The following is a 19,124-nucleotide window of genomic DNA, read 5'->3' as shown; positions in this document are numbered from 1 at the left end:
ACCACCATTCATCCTATTTGTATTGCTATTTCAATATATTATTCTACTTTCATATTTCTGCTACAATAATAATCCGTTAGTCACAGACATTACTAACAAACAAACCAGTAGATTCTATGACAGAATCACTAATAACCATAATAACACACTTGTGAAGTCTCGGCGATTACAACAAAATGTCTATACCCTTAAGGTATAAACACAGATTACCTAATCATAATCTGCTTAAGATCGTCAACTTTAGAGAGTATTTAATTAATATTATGTATTATATGTATATTGAGCATTCATAAGAATTGTAAATAGGTTTTTGATCTCTTTTTCCTATTATGCTGTACATTAACATTAGAATAATATAATACTATGATTACTAACAAAATTAAATTAAAACTATAAAATAAAAAATGATCAGCAGATCAGTAGCTATTAAAATAGATATAATATGTATTGTGAACATATTTTATTAATAATAAAAAGCATTTAAAATAAAAAAAAGTATTTCTACTACTTAAATACAGGTGTTCCTGTGTTCCTAAACTACACTTCACTTCAACTAATTTGTTGATGATTCAACGTCTCTAACCATGTCCTCTGGGAGGGCTAGTGCTGTACTGTCTCTGGAACATTGGATATTAAGCCAACTTCAATGAGTTTTGCAAATTAGCCCACCGAGTATTCCGAGACGCCTAGTTAGCTTTTCCTTTCGGTAAAGCTGAACATTTCTATTTCTTCCTCTTTCCTCACTCATTCTTAGAACATAATATAAAAAGCTCAATTGAATGAGGGCGTATTATAAATGCATGATAAGAAATATTCGATTTGAGTTTTTATTTCTCAACTTCTACCACATAGAATTTGAACCGGAACGACTGATCTGAATTGTAAATATATACATTCCATGTACGCGTATATTATTCGATGCTATCAATCTCGACGTACGAGGTAGCGAACGTATCTGCATTTTATTTCACCGATGTCTTGCAATTTACCTGAGATTCCACGCGAAGATAGCGCCAAATCGACCGAATTCCGATTCAAAGGTAAAAATAAAAGCCTCGAGGTGAAATATATGTGCGTGCTTGGGGGAAATCGTTGGGGCTAATCATAATAGATCAAGTGTGGCACAGCTTGATCTTGAGAGAAAAACAGCGATCCACATGGGATCAACGGGGGACACGTGGCACAGGGAAGCACTAAGCCCACGTGTTTGCCAGGCAGTTTATCCCGAATGGAACCGAACCTGGAGTGGCTTGGTTAAAGGGGGAAAAGGAAAAAAGATTGCGCCCGGAGACAAAGGAAAATGTTTTATAGGCAGTCACTAGCTAGCACAAAAGGTCATTACGTCACCCCTTGAGGAAATATTGCCCTTAGGACGACAGAGAGGCCCTCACTAACTTCTTACTTTGTTTGATAGACCACCCGAATAATATGTTTCCTATCGGCGGAGACCGCAGGGGACAATGGCCCCACACTTAACTTTAACCCTTAACCGACCAGTGGCTCGGTTGAACGTGTGAACGACGATCACTCGATACGGCCCACTCGGATCAATTCAATTTTTTTCACCTTTCATTGAGTTTTACAGATCTATTTTATCATACATACATCAATCGATATACATATGTATAATACAAGCAATGATTCAATTTAATTAAAAATATATATTTACATGCCTTAATAAAATATATTGCGTTTTTTGCGGTTCAAGCTATGAATACACACTATGGATGAAAATATCTGGGTCTATTTTCTGAATTGTTTTGTTACAAATGAATTAAAAAATGGCCTGTCATCATTTTATATCATAGCTTGATGATTCAGAATATATAGTTATTAAATTCAAACGGATATACATCGGATAACATAAAAACATACAACGGATAACATAAAAAACCAACAATATAAATCTTGTTCATATGTAATTCTGGACGCCGTCACAAAACCGCGCGTCACAAAATCGCGGTGACAAAATCGTATAGACGAAACCCGTGCAAAACAAAATCGCATGGACAAAATCGCGCAACGCATATATATAAACAAATTCAAACAACAAAACAAATATAAAACAAGTAACATACAAATTAAGAACAGCTCTAATGTACATATAAGAAAAATACGATAGACCACAGTAATGGTAAAATAAGAATCGTTTATTAATTTTAAAATTTTAGTACTTTTGAATTAATTCACACTTAGATTAAATATCTTGAATAACAAGAATAGATAAATAGAATAACAATAATTAAATACTAGTGCTTTTACCCGGCTCCGCTCGGTATTTGTAATATAAACCGCTTAAACATGGCCAATCTAATAGTAAATATTTTATTAAACTTATTTGAATAGTTTTATTTTATTTAAATTTATTTAAATATTCATTTGTTTTTCTACGAGCCAACAATAGTTACATACAAAGTCGAAGTTATATATTAGATGATTATGTATAAGCCTTAAATTTAAAATAATGTCAAAGGATCAGCACAAAATCAAAAAATCAAAATCAATATAAATAAAAGATTTTATCATAACTGTTTTCTATGGGATTTTTCTCATACATTAGACCTGATTTTAAATTTTTAATATTTATTTTTTGCCTATATTTGTTTAAAAATACGTTGCGCAATTTTGTCTCCACGCCAATTTGGTATGCACGGTTTTGTCGGGACACCGAAATTCTGATATAATATGTAAAGTTTTTATTTCTCATACATGTGTACGCACCTTTATATTGAAAAAGAGCTCAATAGAGCTCTTATAATATTTAGCATTAACATTGGTAACAAGACTATCTTGAAATATTAAGCCTTAGAAAGGTACATATTTACTGAAAATGATATGATATTTATTAAAAATTCATCAAATAAACAAAATTATGTAGATTAGTTCTTTGTAATATATACTTTTTTTTTTGAAAGGGAAAGTCTTTGATTTTGATCTATTCTGATTTTGAAAAAAACAAACATAAAGAAAACTAAAACCTTTTTACCATTATGTATAAAAATCACTATATGAATAATATATAATATACAGAAGTCGTTACGAATATTTTAATTAATTTCGGATTAATTTCATTGATTCGATTTCAATACTGGCCAAACAGAATTTATACATCACAAGCTGGTTTGACCTTTTTGCAATATCAACACTCATATTAATATTATATATAATAATTTTATTAGGTAAATATTAAATTTTAGCATTCGATATTAATTTTGATGCCCAGTTCCGAAAATAATGCTGAAACTAGAGCGAACACGAATAATCACGATTTTCGCAGCACTTATTCTTAGACACGGAAAATCTCATTTGTTTGGACATAATATTTTCTCGCGAGCGCATTAACTTCTACAATGACACGCCGAAAGTTTCCTCAATTATTCGCGATGTTCATAAAACAATTAGCAGAGCGAGGGAGAACGCCAAAAGCAGAAATTATGATGTTTTTATTATGACTGTGTATTGCCAACGCCATACCCGACGGTCGACGGTGCTTTACTGGCGTTCATTACTTTATGACCCCACCGTGTATCATTTGCCGTCGTCGACATTAATCTGTGGAAAACAGGGGTGTGGAGTCAGTAAAAATATCGACTGCAAACTCTGACTTCGATTATTTATGTTGCGTAAATCGATAATGGTAACCGTACACAAAAACGAGGTGATATTTACTGCCTCCTCGCATAACATCACCTCATATATTCATATAATATACAGCTACCGGCAATAGACAGACCTTGCATCCGAATCTTTCAATTGATGGAACAATTTATTTATTTAGTTTATTAAGCCTAATACTTATTTACATAAATACACGCATTTTTACAAGGCTTTTTTACATAATTTACCATCCACAGAGGCTATTCTACACCCCGCAAAAATGCATCAATGATCAGAGAAACACTTCCTCTACATATGTATACATATTTTGTTATTGTAAACCTACTTTCATTTTTTCGACCCCTTATACAAGTGTGCTCTTCACGAGAAAAATGATAACTGGATATTTCTTGTCTATTAATTATAACCCTCATATTGATTTAGCTTTTTATAGAACTAATCATAGTTACCGAAATGTAAACTTTGGGTCAGAGAAACACTTCCTCTACATATATTTTGTTATTTTAAACCTACTTACATTTTTTCAACCCCTTATACAAGTGTGCTATTCACGAGAAAATTCAAGTATTATCCTTGTATCAATAATAAAAAAAATATATCAAATTTAATAGACTGGAAGTGGGATTTTTTCCTCTTAGAAAAGTCAAAATGTTGTGGCCACATGATTTTTTCCGCAACTCTGAACGTATCAAGCTAGAAAATTATATTTGTATTCTTTGTGTACTAACTTAGAGTTGATAAGGTTTTGGTCAGAATTTGTAAACCGGAAGTAGTAATTTTTGTTAAAACAATATTTCATTATTTTATTTTGACCTTTAAAAATATTTTTATGTTGTTGATATTTTATATGAATAATATTTATATTGATTTTAAGTCATAAATTTTTTTTAACAAAATCCGACAACCGGAAGTAGATCTATTTTATTGTTTTTGTGTTATGGCTATGGAAATCACAATATCTTATTAAATAATTATTCAAAACTTTGAGCATATTATACTCATTATAACGGAACATATAATACTCATTATAACTAAGCTTCCGAGAGAAGAGTCAGTTCAGTGATATTATTTTTGCCCGAACAATTTTCTACGTGTTTGTTGAAGTCTAAAGTACCGACGTTTAAGAATTGTATATGCATATTTTTATATGTTTTTGAACTAACATAGTTTCCTGTTGAGTCTCAAAAATATACATTCAAATGATTGTAAAATTATAAATACTAACAATAGTATGTAAGATAGGTAATGATTACAGGATTAGGAATCACAAATTAGAATATATGTAAAATGCATTATGAATGTACCTTATAAACGATAAAAAGCTTTTAAAAATCAAAAATCAAACATAATATGAGATTTTAGAATAAAACTTGGGTTGAAATCTTTTTTTTTTAATTTAAATCGTTATATCTGGTTTCAACTATATAACAACATACATTTAACAGTTATCATTGTAATACCTATATTAACCCGGAAAAAATATTTTTCTAGTATTTCCTAGCCGTATTTTTAATTCACATTTTTTATAAAGAATTTTCATTAAAAGTAGTGCTTCACAGGATATTTTTCATTCTGTGTATTATTTCTTTTCAACGATGAATAATCACAATTACAGTAAGCTATCGGACACAATACTGACAGATTGGAAAGATAAATGTAGGTGAAAATAAATGAAGAATAAAAACTGACAGAATTAAATTAAATTGCAATCCTTTTCACAGACAGCTATGTTTTTAACAGTTCGATCCTAACAAAAGAGTCTGAAATTTATTATTATAATGTATTTATACATATAAATGTACTAAATAAAAGTGAAAATTACATGCTCGTACATATTTTCGAAAGATAATAAAACTTAAACAATATAAACCATCCCTTAAATTTAGATAACATCATAATTACCTTAGTGATATTATTCTAACCTATTTGTCTGGTAGTCTACGCTCATCATTGCTTTCATGATTGATTGTGATTTATGAGTGAAATTATAATTTACTCTCTTCCATTTGGGCCTCACAGAGGTGTTTTGTGTTTGCAGTTGGTTCTTATTTAATGGAACTGGCTGTAGGTGCAAGGCATTCCTCATGTTATATTTTATATTTGATATTTTTACGTTATCTGCTATTATTAATTGATATTTTTTTTTATGCTTATGTATAAATGTATTTTTGTCTGTATATATTCATATGTTTATAAGACATTCCCTTCTTTGTTGTTTTTTTTTATAATTTGTAATTATTATTATTATCCGCTATTATAAAGCTTATTATTTTTTGCTGTCGCTGAATTGCGAGACACTGAAAAACTCGCAAATTAACGAGACATCTATGAATGATACATAAATTTTATTGTACATTAATCAATCTCAAATAGTGGTGACATAGTAGGTAGGAAGGATAATTAACCAATTTTACCGGGAACCGTTTCAACAATGAAATCAGAGAAAATTGGCAAACTCTGATAGGAAACGATTGACCTAGAGTCACAAATTTTATTTTATTGTTACAAATCAATATACACTCGTCATTACAGATATGCTCCAATGCGACGGGTGTACGTTAACGAAATACAGAATACATAAACAATCAAAAATCGGAAATACAGTAATACATATACAATCAGAATATATAGCATATAACAATTAATCAGAAATAATAGGCATAGAGACATCTATGGACTATTTTTTTTAGATTTTTTTGTGTACAATTTTTTTTTATACATATAATAAATACGAAATTATAGAGATGTCTATAGAGATGTCTATAGAGATATCTATAGATTTATTTATTTATTTATTTATTTTAAACAGACCATTGTGGCATAACAGGAATTCCTAAAGCGCCACAATGGTCAAAAAATATAACACAAAAAAGAAAAAAACAAAATAACAATTAAACATAAACATAAATACATCCATACATAAACATAAAAAATAGCATTTAATAATAACAGATAAAGTAAAAATATCAAATAAAATATAGCATAAGGAATGCCTTGCACGTACAGCCAGTTTCAATAAATATGTAAGAAACAACTACAAATACAAAACATCCCTGTAAGGCCCAAATGGAAGAGAGTAAATCAAAATTTCACTCATAAATCACAATCAATCATGAAAACAATGATGAGCGCAGACTACCAGATAAATGGGTTAGAGTAATTTCCGACAATTTACGCTCACTAAGGTGGAAAATATCACATTCAGTCTCGGCAGCAACGATTTCATTAAGAAGTCGGATAGCTCTTGGAATAGGAGCCATTCGAAAAAGGACTGTGCGGGCAGGAGATACAGCCAGCAAATGATGAAGTTTCTCCGAAGTTCAAGGGGATTACAGATTACTGTGTATAATTATTACAAATTATACACAGGCAGATTTTGTGACAACAGGAATAGATCTAATACCAATTTTCAAGAACCGTTTCAGCAATGATCAGAAAAAATTGGCAAACTCTGATAGAGAAACGATCGATTTGGAGTCACAAAACCCCTAAATCTAACCAGCAGATGGCGAGGACTCGAACCTTTGACCTCAGTGGTGTTAAACATATACGCTACCACTAAGCCAAACTGATATCCAGGTCTGACCAGCAGCACTACATATATACTCATATATGCTGTGCTGTATCTATAAATTCTTTTCAATCGAGGTCAGCTCATGGGATCGAACCCGGCGCCTCTCGACGCTAAGCAGAAGCTTAACGACCGAGCTATGCTGCTGGCTTTATGTTTTTTTTATTTCTAATTTCTTTAGTTATTATTTTGTTTCTTTTCTGTTATATTTTTAAGCAATGTGGCGCATTAGAAATTCCTGTAATGCTACAACGGTTCAAACTTTAAATAAATAATAAAAATAATTAGAATTTATATTATCCTGAAAACAATTTAGTTTTACAACTATTTGCACGCTGTCACCCGTTCATAGATATTGCACTTAAAAAATAGTCAATGCAAGATTTGCGAAGACCCTGACTCACAGCTTCGACGTTTAGCTCTGTTTGTTTTTGCACATAATATGTATGTACATAGGTACTGTATTACAACGTCGAAAGTGCATCACGCGTGCGCACAATAACAACCAGCGTCGCATAGGAGTTAAACGCTTTGGCCTGAACCATAACAATTTGTCTGTAATTCGAGCGAGCCATCTTCAGGTACTGCGAGACGTTGTGGTATTTTATAATAACATGAGAAACTATCGTCGATCGCATTATTGCCGTGTTTATGTACATACATATGTATGGTGAGCCGCGTTCGGATATTCGAAATACGAAGAGCGACCGCCCTTGCATAAGTTCGCCTCGTTAAAAGTTGAACGAAACTTTCACGTCGAAAACTACGAAGTCATAAAATCTTATGTAAATCTTCATAAATACGTAGTTCGTGTACGATTGCAAATTTTAAGTCGAAACTTCAAAAGTAAATTACATTCTTTCGCGTACGTAACGTTAGAGGCGTATTCATGCCGACGACGCTGGTAAACAAAATCGAAGAATTTCTCTGCAAAAAACATTTTTTTATACACGACTTTGTATAATATAATGAAGTATGTGTTTTGTTGTTAATATCGATAATAGGATTATATTCAAAAATTCTTTCACAAATAACACTATAGTAAAATCAGGATATTAACAGAGTTACGTAAAAAGTCGTAACACGTTTATTTTTAGCCAGTAGCGTGGTCTAGTGGTGAATGTTGAATTAACTCGTACTTGATGTTACGAGTTCGATTCCCGCTAAGTCTCGCTATTGGCCAGACCTTGATTTGTCAAGGTCGATCTTTTCTTATCAGAATTTGCCAATTTTTCTGATTTTCATTGCAACGATTCCTGTAAAATTGGCATTTGTTAGGATGAAATCGATCTCGTTTCTGTCTCCTTTAGGACTCTCCCAAGTCCACTTATTGTTGGTGTTTTTCCTGAAAAATGAATTAGTGATAAAGAGCCTGTTGTGTTCTGCGAATTCTATGAGGCGATCGCCTCTGTCGTTTCTTTGGCCGGTACCAAAATTGCCTACTGCTCTTTCTGTATTTGCCTTTTGTCCTATTTTTGCGTTAAAGTCGCCCATGATTATTTTAAAGTGGTGACGGCTATTATCGTATGCGTCCTGTATTTTTTCGTAGACGTCTTCTATTTCCTCGTCTGGGTGGCTAGATGTGGGGGCGTACACTTGGAAGATTTGACAAGTGTACCTGCTCGAGATTCTTAATACTATATAGCATATACGTTCCGATATGTCGCTTATTTCTATAATATTTCTTTCTATTCTCTTATTGATAAGAAACCCTACTCCTCCTATTCTACCATTTGGTAGCCCTCTCCAGTAGAGACAGTTACCACTTTTTAGGATTATTTGGTTTTGCTGTTTTCGTCTTACTTCACTAAGTCCTACTATATCCCATTTGATATTTTCTAATTCATTCTCTAATGCAAGCACACTTCCTTCACTCGATAACGTTCTTACATTGTACGTGGCTAAATACAGGTTTCTATTAGCTAAGCTATCATCCATCGTCACTCTTACCTTGTTGGAGGTTTGGATATTATTTTTCTCGCATTTATCCAAGATGTGTTGAGAAAAAGGCGGTACTTGAGAGAGATTTCCATTCAAGGAGTGAGTTCTTACCGCCATAGACTCTTCTCTGTGGTCAGCTTTGACAGATAGTCATCCTAGGTATCACTTGGATCACTTATGAGTTATTACATGCCATTTAACAGGGTTACTTTGTAAGTGAAAGTAGTTAGTTATGATAATAATAGATTAGCAATTGTTATACTACTTTTTTACAGATCTTTATCGTGAGACGCCTCTTTGGAGACAACGGATTTATATATGTGAGTGCGGTTTGCAATTTAATATTTTAATAATAACTTTAGTAAAGAATATAAATTTACACGAATTACTTTAATATAATTTAAATATGAAAAAGAACTGATAGACAGTTGGGAAACACCGTTTCTGTTTGCTATTATTCTATTACGTAAAGTTCGTTAAAGATTTTTGGCTGGAAGCAATTATGTGGAAGATTTATTGCTTCTGTGGGACCGACTTGACTGACGAAGGACCCTTTTTTTGTATTCAGGTAAGGAGATGTATCTCGTTCGTATATTCTTTTGCTCAGATTTGACACAAAATTTTTCGAAATAACTGATATAAAACCGCTTTTTACGACCGATTTGCTGTTTATTTTTACACTTAAATTATACTAGGATGCAATTAGTAAAATAAGTGATTAGATGGTTAAGTTTTTAGATTAAATTTCGTGCAATAGCCGGGTTTAAGCGAGTAATAGCGGGAAGAACGCAGAAGCACGTCTTCCCCGCATGACACGAAAGACCGAACTCCTTCCTGGTATATTTGTATATATGTATGTAAAATAAATAAATAAATTTTTATTTCAATAGAACATGAACCAGCAGCGTGATCTAGTGGTGAGTATTGAATTCTTTCGTGCTTGATGTCACGGGTTCGATTCCCACTAAGAGTCTCATTGTTGGCCTGACCTCGGTTTGTCGAGGTTGATCTTATCTTATCAGAATTTGCCAATTTTTCTGATTTTCATCGCAACGATTCCTGTAAAATTGGCGTTTCCTTCCCAATTTTCTGTTGCGAACCTTTAGTTATTGTTATATCTTAGGTTTCGCCATATTACTAACCATAGATGTCTCTGTGGTTGTTTATCGAATATAAAATTCGTATTGTTACATGAAAGTTATTCATCGTTATTTATCGTATTAATACGATATTTTTAATATCTGACGATAGATGTCAGATATTGTTTAGATTTACATGTATCTATGTAATAATTATGTGGACCAGGAAGGCACATTTGGGGTTTGCCTGCTAAGCCTTCCTGGTATATTTGTATATATGTATGTAAAATAAATAAATAAATTTTTATTTCAATAGAACATGAACCAGCAGCGTGATCTAGTGGTGAGTATTGAATTCTTTCGTGCTTGATGTCACGGGTTCGATTTCCACTAAGAGTCTCATTGTTGGCCTGACCTCGGTTTGTCGAGATTGATCGTTTCTTATCAGAATTTGCCAATTTTTCTGATTTTCATTGCAACGATTCCTGTAAAATTGGCGTTTCCTTCCCAATTTTCTGTTGCGAACCTTTAGTTATTGTTATATCTTAGGTTTCGCCATATTACTAACCATAGATGTCTCTGTGGTTGTTTATCGAATATAAAATTCGTATTGTTACATGAAAGTTATTCATCGTTATTTATCGTATTAATACGATATTTTTAATATCTGACGATAGATGTCAGATATTGTTTAGATTTACATGTATCTATGTAATAATTATGTGGACCAGGAAGGCGCATTTGGGGTTTACCTGTTAAGCCTTCCTGGTATATTTGTATATATGTACGTAAAATAAATAAATAAATTTTTATTTCAATAGAACATGAACCAGCAGCGTGGTCTAGTGGTTAGTATTGAATCCTTTCGTGTTTGATGTCACAGGTTCGATTCCCAATAAGAGTCTCGTTGTTGGCCAGACCTTGGTTTGTCGAAGTTGATCGTTTCTATCAGAATTTGCCAATTTTTCTGATTTGCATTGAGACGGTTCCTGTAAAATTGGCTTTTCCTTACCAATTTTCTGTTGCAAACCTTGAGTTATTGTTATATCTCAGGTTTCGCTAGATTTCTCACCATAGATATCTCTATGGTTGTTTATCAAATGTAAAAATTCGTATTGTTACATGAAAAATGTTATTAATCGAATTCATACGTTGTTTGTAATATCTGACCATAGATGTAAGGTATTGTTTCGATTTACATGTGTATGTATGTAATAATTATGTATTTAGATGTCTCGCTAATTATGAGTTTTCAATGTCTTGTAATAAATTAACCATAGTGACGACCTGGAGCTAATCTGTAATGTCACTATGGCGAAATTGTAAAAAATAAAATAAATAAAAAATGTTCACTCGCTTTTACAGATTACTCCAAAGCGACGAGTGTAATAAAACAGATACAATACAATATTACAATTAATACAAACATTTTTATACACAGTGAATTCATACAAACATCATCCACAGTGACATGTATGGAGAAATTTTTGCAGGATTTTATTATAGAAATTGGCGAACCTCAAAACGCTAAATAACTTGAGATTTGCAAGAGGGAATGGAAAGGAAATGCCAATTTACAGGAACCGTTTCAATAAAAATCAGAAAAATGTGCAAAGTCTGAAAAGAAACGATCGACCTGGAGTCACAATCCAAGGTCTGGCCAACAGCTACTAGTGGAAATCGAACTTTGACCACTCCACTCGAAACATAATGTACACTACTCTACGCTGCTGGTTAACCACTAGTCCACTAGTCTACATAGGTTTTATTAAAAAAATACATCTATCACTTTTCTTAAAAACCACTTATTTAAGCACTTATGAAATTTTAAAATGTATTCGACTTTAATCCTCATAAACGCTGATGTGATTTGAATATTACTACAATCAGATAGACTACCTGTTTTTTACTGGTTTTATATTACCTATCTATTGAAATGTATCTACAAATTTATAACACATTTTATAAATCTTAACCATTGTTCCATTCTATTGAATCCTTTGTATCATATCCAGATGACAAGACAAATTCCTTTTATATGACACCTCCGTTTATATGGCAAACTGAAACTATGATATTGCTATACTTTGAATCGAATATATTATTTACACTACGATAACTTGATATATTATATATGTACATATATGTATGTATTTATATTATATATGTATTTTTCAAAAGCTCATTTAAAAATAAAATACTATGAAAACAACGCAAAACCAAATATTATTCACTTTTTCAAATAATACATTTACGTAAGCTCTTGTTATGTACACGAATAACTATGTACATATATATTGGAAGAACTTAAATATCACCCATTTTATTATACATACGCGAACGCTTTCGCGAGCTCAGCACACATTTGACATTCGCAAGCAAAGAATAACCAAACAAGGACAATGACCAAAAGACATTATCTTCCCCTACCCACTGCTACTATGACTACCACTAACATTTGGGAAAGTTTCCCCCATTTCGTTTCATGCGAAATGGTTTTCCGTTAATTTATGTCGTTCTATCGGTACGTATGCGGTGCGGTCGTACTACGTACACTTTTCCAATTTCCCTCTTGATTGAGATATCTAATTGAAAAAGCATTCCATTAGCCAAAGTGCATTTTCCTTTTGTGATACCGAACTTTTTAATCCGATTAAATCGAACGCCATTTCCACGACCATTCCTATATAATATATATACTATATATATTGGAAATATTTTAAACAATTTCATAAAAGATTATTCGATTCCGATGTTCAAACTTGCACGGGGCGAGGTTAAGGCTAAGTTTTTTTTTTCATTGGAAACTTTATCCACGTATGGCCAAATCCCGAGGGTTTTATGGGATCAGAATCACGGCTCCGAATGTTCACACAAGTCTCGCATCTCGTAAGTTCTTGGTCGCTTTAAGCGCAGGTCTCTTAGGTCTCGACCATTTATTACATTTTCTTAAGCCAACAACTATTACGCCGAGCCACGTAAACTCAAATAAAAACGTCATCCATTTCCATAACTATTTAACAAGATGTTTTAAAAATTTAGCAACAGCTCAAACCCCTCCCCGCGAAGGAATGCGGGGTGGGGATGGAGTTGTATTGTTCAATTTCGTTCACATCAATTTAACTTGTAATTTAGCCCTCCTTTGGGGGAAGTGTTTCGATAGAGGCCCAACTTATAATTCAATTAGTATCATCAGAAATAACTCGATGCGATGGAATGTTAAATTTAGCAGAATGCCCCTTGGTCCCACCCACCCTCACGCGGAGAAGCAGGACCTCTCCCTGAGGATTAGCCGTCATCCTGCCGGCCGCTTGTAAGGGGATACTGGCCAAATAAAGGTGGATCCTTTAACATAAAACTAATCCTTTCAGAAGGGTCCTAATAAATGGGGAGCGCAATAATATCTGCTAGGATACGCCAAGCCAACGCCGCATATATCCCACTGTTGACAAAGAATGAAAATTAACACTGATCCAAACTTAATATCATCCGAATTTTTTCCATAATAATAAAAAAACACAATCCAAATAATTTAATATCAAAATTTCCCCTTCGCCCTTAAGCCCGGAACAAATTAACGCCGTTTCTTCCCCCTAGTCATTGCACAGCCTCAGCAATATAAAGGCTTACTTGAAGTGTGATCTGCTCTCTCTACCCTAAACTCGAGAACGAGATTTATATTATACATACACACAGAGCGAATGTTCACTACACAGATCAGCGCACGATTAATGGTCTCTATCTATTAATTATAGAATAACAATGACGGTTGAAAGCAACCACATTAATAATGCCAGAAGTCAAAACTAGACAGTTAACATTAACCGAGGTATAAGTACGTACCCGCATTTATATATTATTCACTGAAGATAAATGTTTATCGCCAGAACCGTTTATATTGTTTTAATTAACATTTAACTCATGTTTCGAATTTATTATTATATAAATAATTCTGCGTTAGCATTATGTTGAATGTAACTGGCGAAACATACGACACTCTAACTGAAATCCACACGCATACGCTTTGGGATTTCTACGGGAATGTAGGCACATACGTACGTACTAGTGTGTTTATAAAACGGCATATGTTACACAAGTTATATCTTAGGAACAAGTATACCTATATATTATACGAAATAAATCTCGTTTTATTTTTACACTCAAATTCAACCTGAAAATGTGCAATAATCGCACTAATATTTAAATATAGCATATATAATATTACAAATATGTCCCGTCATGTTATTTATAATCATACATACATACATAATGAGTGAAAATTCATTATATTAAGTATACTTGTATATGATTTAATTTTATTCAAAATATAATATTTTTGTAATTAAAGAACAGAAAAATTCCGTTTCCTTTTTGTATACCAAATCTTATGTACTGTCATGTTCCAGGGGTAATTTATGTTTTTAAAAAACGTTAATAATAATAATGACGATTCAGTTAATATTTCTTTACTTTGTTTAAAAGTTTTAAAGTTCTGAATAAACTAGATTCTTTATCACTGAATTAAAATATATTAAAATATATTAAAATGAATATTAAAATTTTGGAACGATGAATTTAAAAGACGTGTAGAACTTTTTATAATTCTTCTGTATCGAATGGCTCCTATTCCAAGAGTTATCCGGCTTATTAATGAAATCGTTTCTGCCGTGCCTGAATATGATATTTTCCACGTACATAGGTTATTGGAGATTATTTTAGCTTATTTGTCTAGTAGCCTATGCTCATTCATTGTTTTCATAATTGATGTGATGTATGAGTAGAATTTAGATCCCGGCAAGGCGAAAATGGAAGAGAGAATCTTCCATTTGGGCCTTGCGGGGATGTTTTGTATTATATTTACGACTGTTTCTTACATATCGGTACTGGCTATTGATGTGACATTCCCTTATATGTATTCTGTTTATTTGATATATTTTAGTGTTTTTTTTTACTTTATCTATGTATGTTTTCTTTATGTTATTATATTTTTCTGCTTTTGCTTTTTTCTTTTTATTCTTTAATATTTTTATTGTTTTCCTATGCAGCTTCTTGTGGTGCATTACTTTCTTTCTTTAATGCCACAGTGTTCCATATTTACATATATAAAAAAATAAAAATATGTAATAATTGACTATTTATTTAAAATTAGATCAAGACGCGCTATAGTGACATGGGATACTTAACAGTACAACTAATATATAATTTCGAAAGAGAATTTGTATGTATGTAAGTTTTGAGTGGAAGCATCGAAAACAAATAAAAGTTTCTATGACGATATAATTAATCGATATCGTTGACTATTGTTTTTTTTCGATTCAAATAAATTAAATAAAAAACAAACGAATGTTTACTTTACATCAGTCATGTTTAAGCGGTTTATATTACAAATACCGAGTGAAGCCGGGTAAAATCAGTAGTTAATTAAAATTAAATTTTTAAATTTTTAATTTGAAAGTGGCCGTTATATTTGAAAGTGGCGGAAAGCCAATTTTCATTTAAAATTGTTATAACTTCTTGTAGTTTGATATGTCTAAACGTATTACAGGTCTTCAGTATTTCAAAATATTGTTAAACGCAAAACATTATATTTAATGTTTTGCGAGTTATTTCTCGAAATAAAGATAAATGGATTTTTGCCACTTTCAATTATAGCGGCTAAGTTTAAAATAAAATACACCTTTTGTATAGTGTATTTTATTTTAAAAATTCCGTTTGAATAGTAAAAATATTTTTGGTATATGTATATAAGACAGTTTTCTCAATGTATTACACAATTTAAAACAAGATTTAAACGTAGAATTGCTGTTTGTATTGTTACACCATATTGAAGTTGTAGAATGTTATAAAAATTCTAGTGAAATTCCACAGCCTGAAAGCAAAGGCACAGTAAACCCGACCACTATTTTCCTGTATAAAATCACCTGGCAATATGCACTACGAGCGACAAATCACTCCACACATGATGTTAGACTCCGTAGTTCAATAATTTCATTTTCACCTGCGACCAAAGAAAGCTCTTTACAAAACGAGTATATCAATAATTTCCCGCCACCGCAAACGTGTCGCGTTTCCAATGAGACTTTTCCCACATAATTTCGGGACAAAAAGGGGCGGGTGGGCCTCCGTCATTTACTATTTCCGAACATTTTTGTATCGGACCATAAATCTGTCATCCGCAGAAGCTACCGTGTGGAATACGTGCGAAACACTTTAAAACTCTAGGAAACCCATCTTATTAGATTTTTTCGTCGTCAGTTTCGCCGGTAGGATGTCGGCGCAGGTGTCGTCTGATATATCGCCCCGATGAATATAACTGTTGTCAAGGCATATTGCAGCTTCTGGCAGAGTTATTGCAAGGAGAAGTAAGGGAAGCTTTTATTGCATCTCCTCATGTGATGAACGACCTGATCCAGGTACGCCAAACCACCGGTCGCAGACGTCCAAAAGTGGACAACGAAAGACGTTGAAGAACGACTTCCACAGAGGAAATTCGTCCGCAATGGCGAAAGATCCTCGCAAATGCTTTCATACATCATCATATTTCACATTCAATACAACCGAGTCAAAATTTGGTTATATTTCACTACAGACCGCTTACATACATACAACTGAATTTATACGACGCTTCGTTCTATTATTGAAAATATCCATTTTACAAATGTAATGCAAGGCAACGCGGGGTATATCCTCAACATACCCAATATTTAATCGCCATAGTTCTTAATCAACTCAAAATAAAATAAAATCATATGGCGCGCTCATATTACCATTATTAAACCTATGCTTCACCTGTATGGAATAACGCCTCGAATACTAACCTTTCCAAGCTCCAAATAATACAAAATAAATCCCTAAAAATAATTTATAATACACCCATATATGTAAACTAATGTGAAAAAAATGCATGCCATTGCCATGCAACAAACTAACCAGTAGATTCTATGACAGAATCACTAATAACACTTTACCTTTACTATACCTTTCAAGTATAAACACAGATTACCTAAACATAATCTGCTTTAGATCGTCGACTTTAGAGAGTATTTAATTAATATTATGTATTAGATGTATTATGAGCATTTAAAATAATTGTAAATAGGTTTTTGAGCTATTTTTCCTATTATGCTATACATTAAAATTAGAATAATATAATACTATGATTACTAAAAAAATAAAATTAAAATTGTAAAATAGAAAATGATTAGTAGATCAGTAGCTATTAAAATAGATATAAGATGTATTGTGAACAATAATTTAGTAATAATAAAAAGCATTTAAAAATGAAAAATCAAATTTTACATCTTCTTAAATGCAGGTGTACATTGAAAGCTTCTGTTATATACATTGTTGGCGCTAAAAGCTTCCGTCTGAAAGCCATAAAGAGTAGCGATTAAATGATAATAATACCATCTTAAGATAAAAAATAAATAATGGACCAATAAAATACTAAAATAAAATACACTTTAGAACGCAGGTAAAAATTGTATCGTGCGTATGATATTTATTACGAAACCGTTTTTTGTAGGATCGAAAAGAATATTACGTTCAACGAAATTAAACTTTCGAATGTGTTAAATTGGAAAATTCGACTCCTTTTTCATTTTAAATAAAGGCGAAAAAAAACAAAGAAAATATCTGTCACACCAGATGCCTTTGACAGTAAGATAAAATATAAATGGCGTTTGAATTATAAAGTGAAAATTTCTTTTATAATTTTTTTTCAAATAAAATATTTAGTCCTTTTTAAAGTGAATCATTATTTTAAAAAGTGAAATTTTTAAAGGTTGCGTAATAATTGTGCAAATTCGAGGTGTTTGATCGCAAGGCGACGCTTCGGCTTTCGGCGTATATTTGTAAGGCTTTCCATTCCGATAAATAATTGAATTTCCATTGAAAAAATACTGCGACATTAAACGTAAACGAAAGCTGTTGATATTGCGCACAGTTGAATGCCAAATTCGTATGTGAAAATCGTCCTTTACGGGGGCGACATCAGATTTTTTCCTCATATCAGAAAATAGATACGTGCACATATACCCCACTTGGCCTTTTAAGCTGTAAAACATTCCACACCTAAGGATTCGCAACCGAGGGGGAAAATACGCAGTTCGTAGTCGGCACGCAGAAGGTGTTGGAAATATTTTTCTCTCATATTTGAAAAATATGTTAATCAAATAGTTACGTTATGATCGCACCTTCCAACTCTCCCCCGCAAACCCGGGGCCAGGCATTGTTATTTCACTCTGCGAGCTTTTGGCACGTGAGCGAGCTTTCAGTTCACAATGTCCGTAATCATCTTATGAAAACCTTCCAGCCAGGTGTGTATTTCGGGTGAAACCCTGCGGAACACGTAGCTTAGTGAAGAAACGACACCCAGGACTGACATTCCGTCAAGAAGAACCTGCCCAAACGGCAAATAGGACACACTGTACCCGTGCCAAGTACTTACTTCATACATACACACACACACATTCGACCTATTTCCGCAGCTCGACGAAATTCTTTTACACGCCCATTTCACTCCGTTGAATATTTTAAAACACACCTACCGTACGCAGTTTCTCGATTAAATTCAATATTGTATTTTTTTTTGTTTTGTTTCTGCGGTGTGACAAAGTGGCGTAACGAACAGGTGTGTGCTTCGAATGCCAAGGGCCGCTACATATGGCGCCCTCCTGATGTGCCGATACGTGATCTCTGGTGATCAGCATTAAACGGCACCATTTCGAAACGTTTAGATTGGGTTAAATTGATACAGGACCCCTACCCTACCCACCTACGCGAAAGTCAGAGCTAAATCGATAAAGGACACGCCGAAAAGAACTCTCCAAGTCAGCGCTATGAATGCACCGCACAGATAACGACGTTTGCCCCATATACAGCCTACGCACACCTGGAATTGTTAATATACCAGT

Source organism: Arctopsyche grandis, chromosome 4, assembly GCF_051622035.1.
Source record: "Arctopsyche grandis isolate Sample6627 chromosome 4, ASM5162203v2, whole genome shotgun sequence".
Classification (NCBI taxonomy): Eukaryota; Metazoa; Arthropoda; class Insecta; order Trichoptera; family Hydropsychidae; genus Arctopsyche; species Arctopsyche grandis.
Note: the sequence above shows the minus strand (reverse complement) of the source record.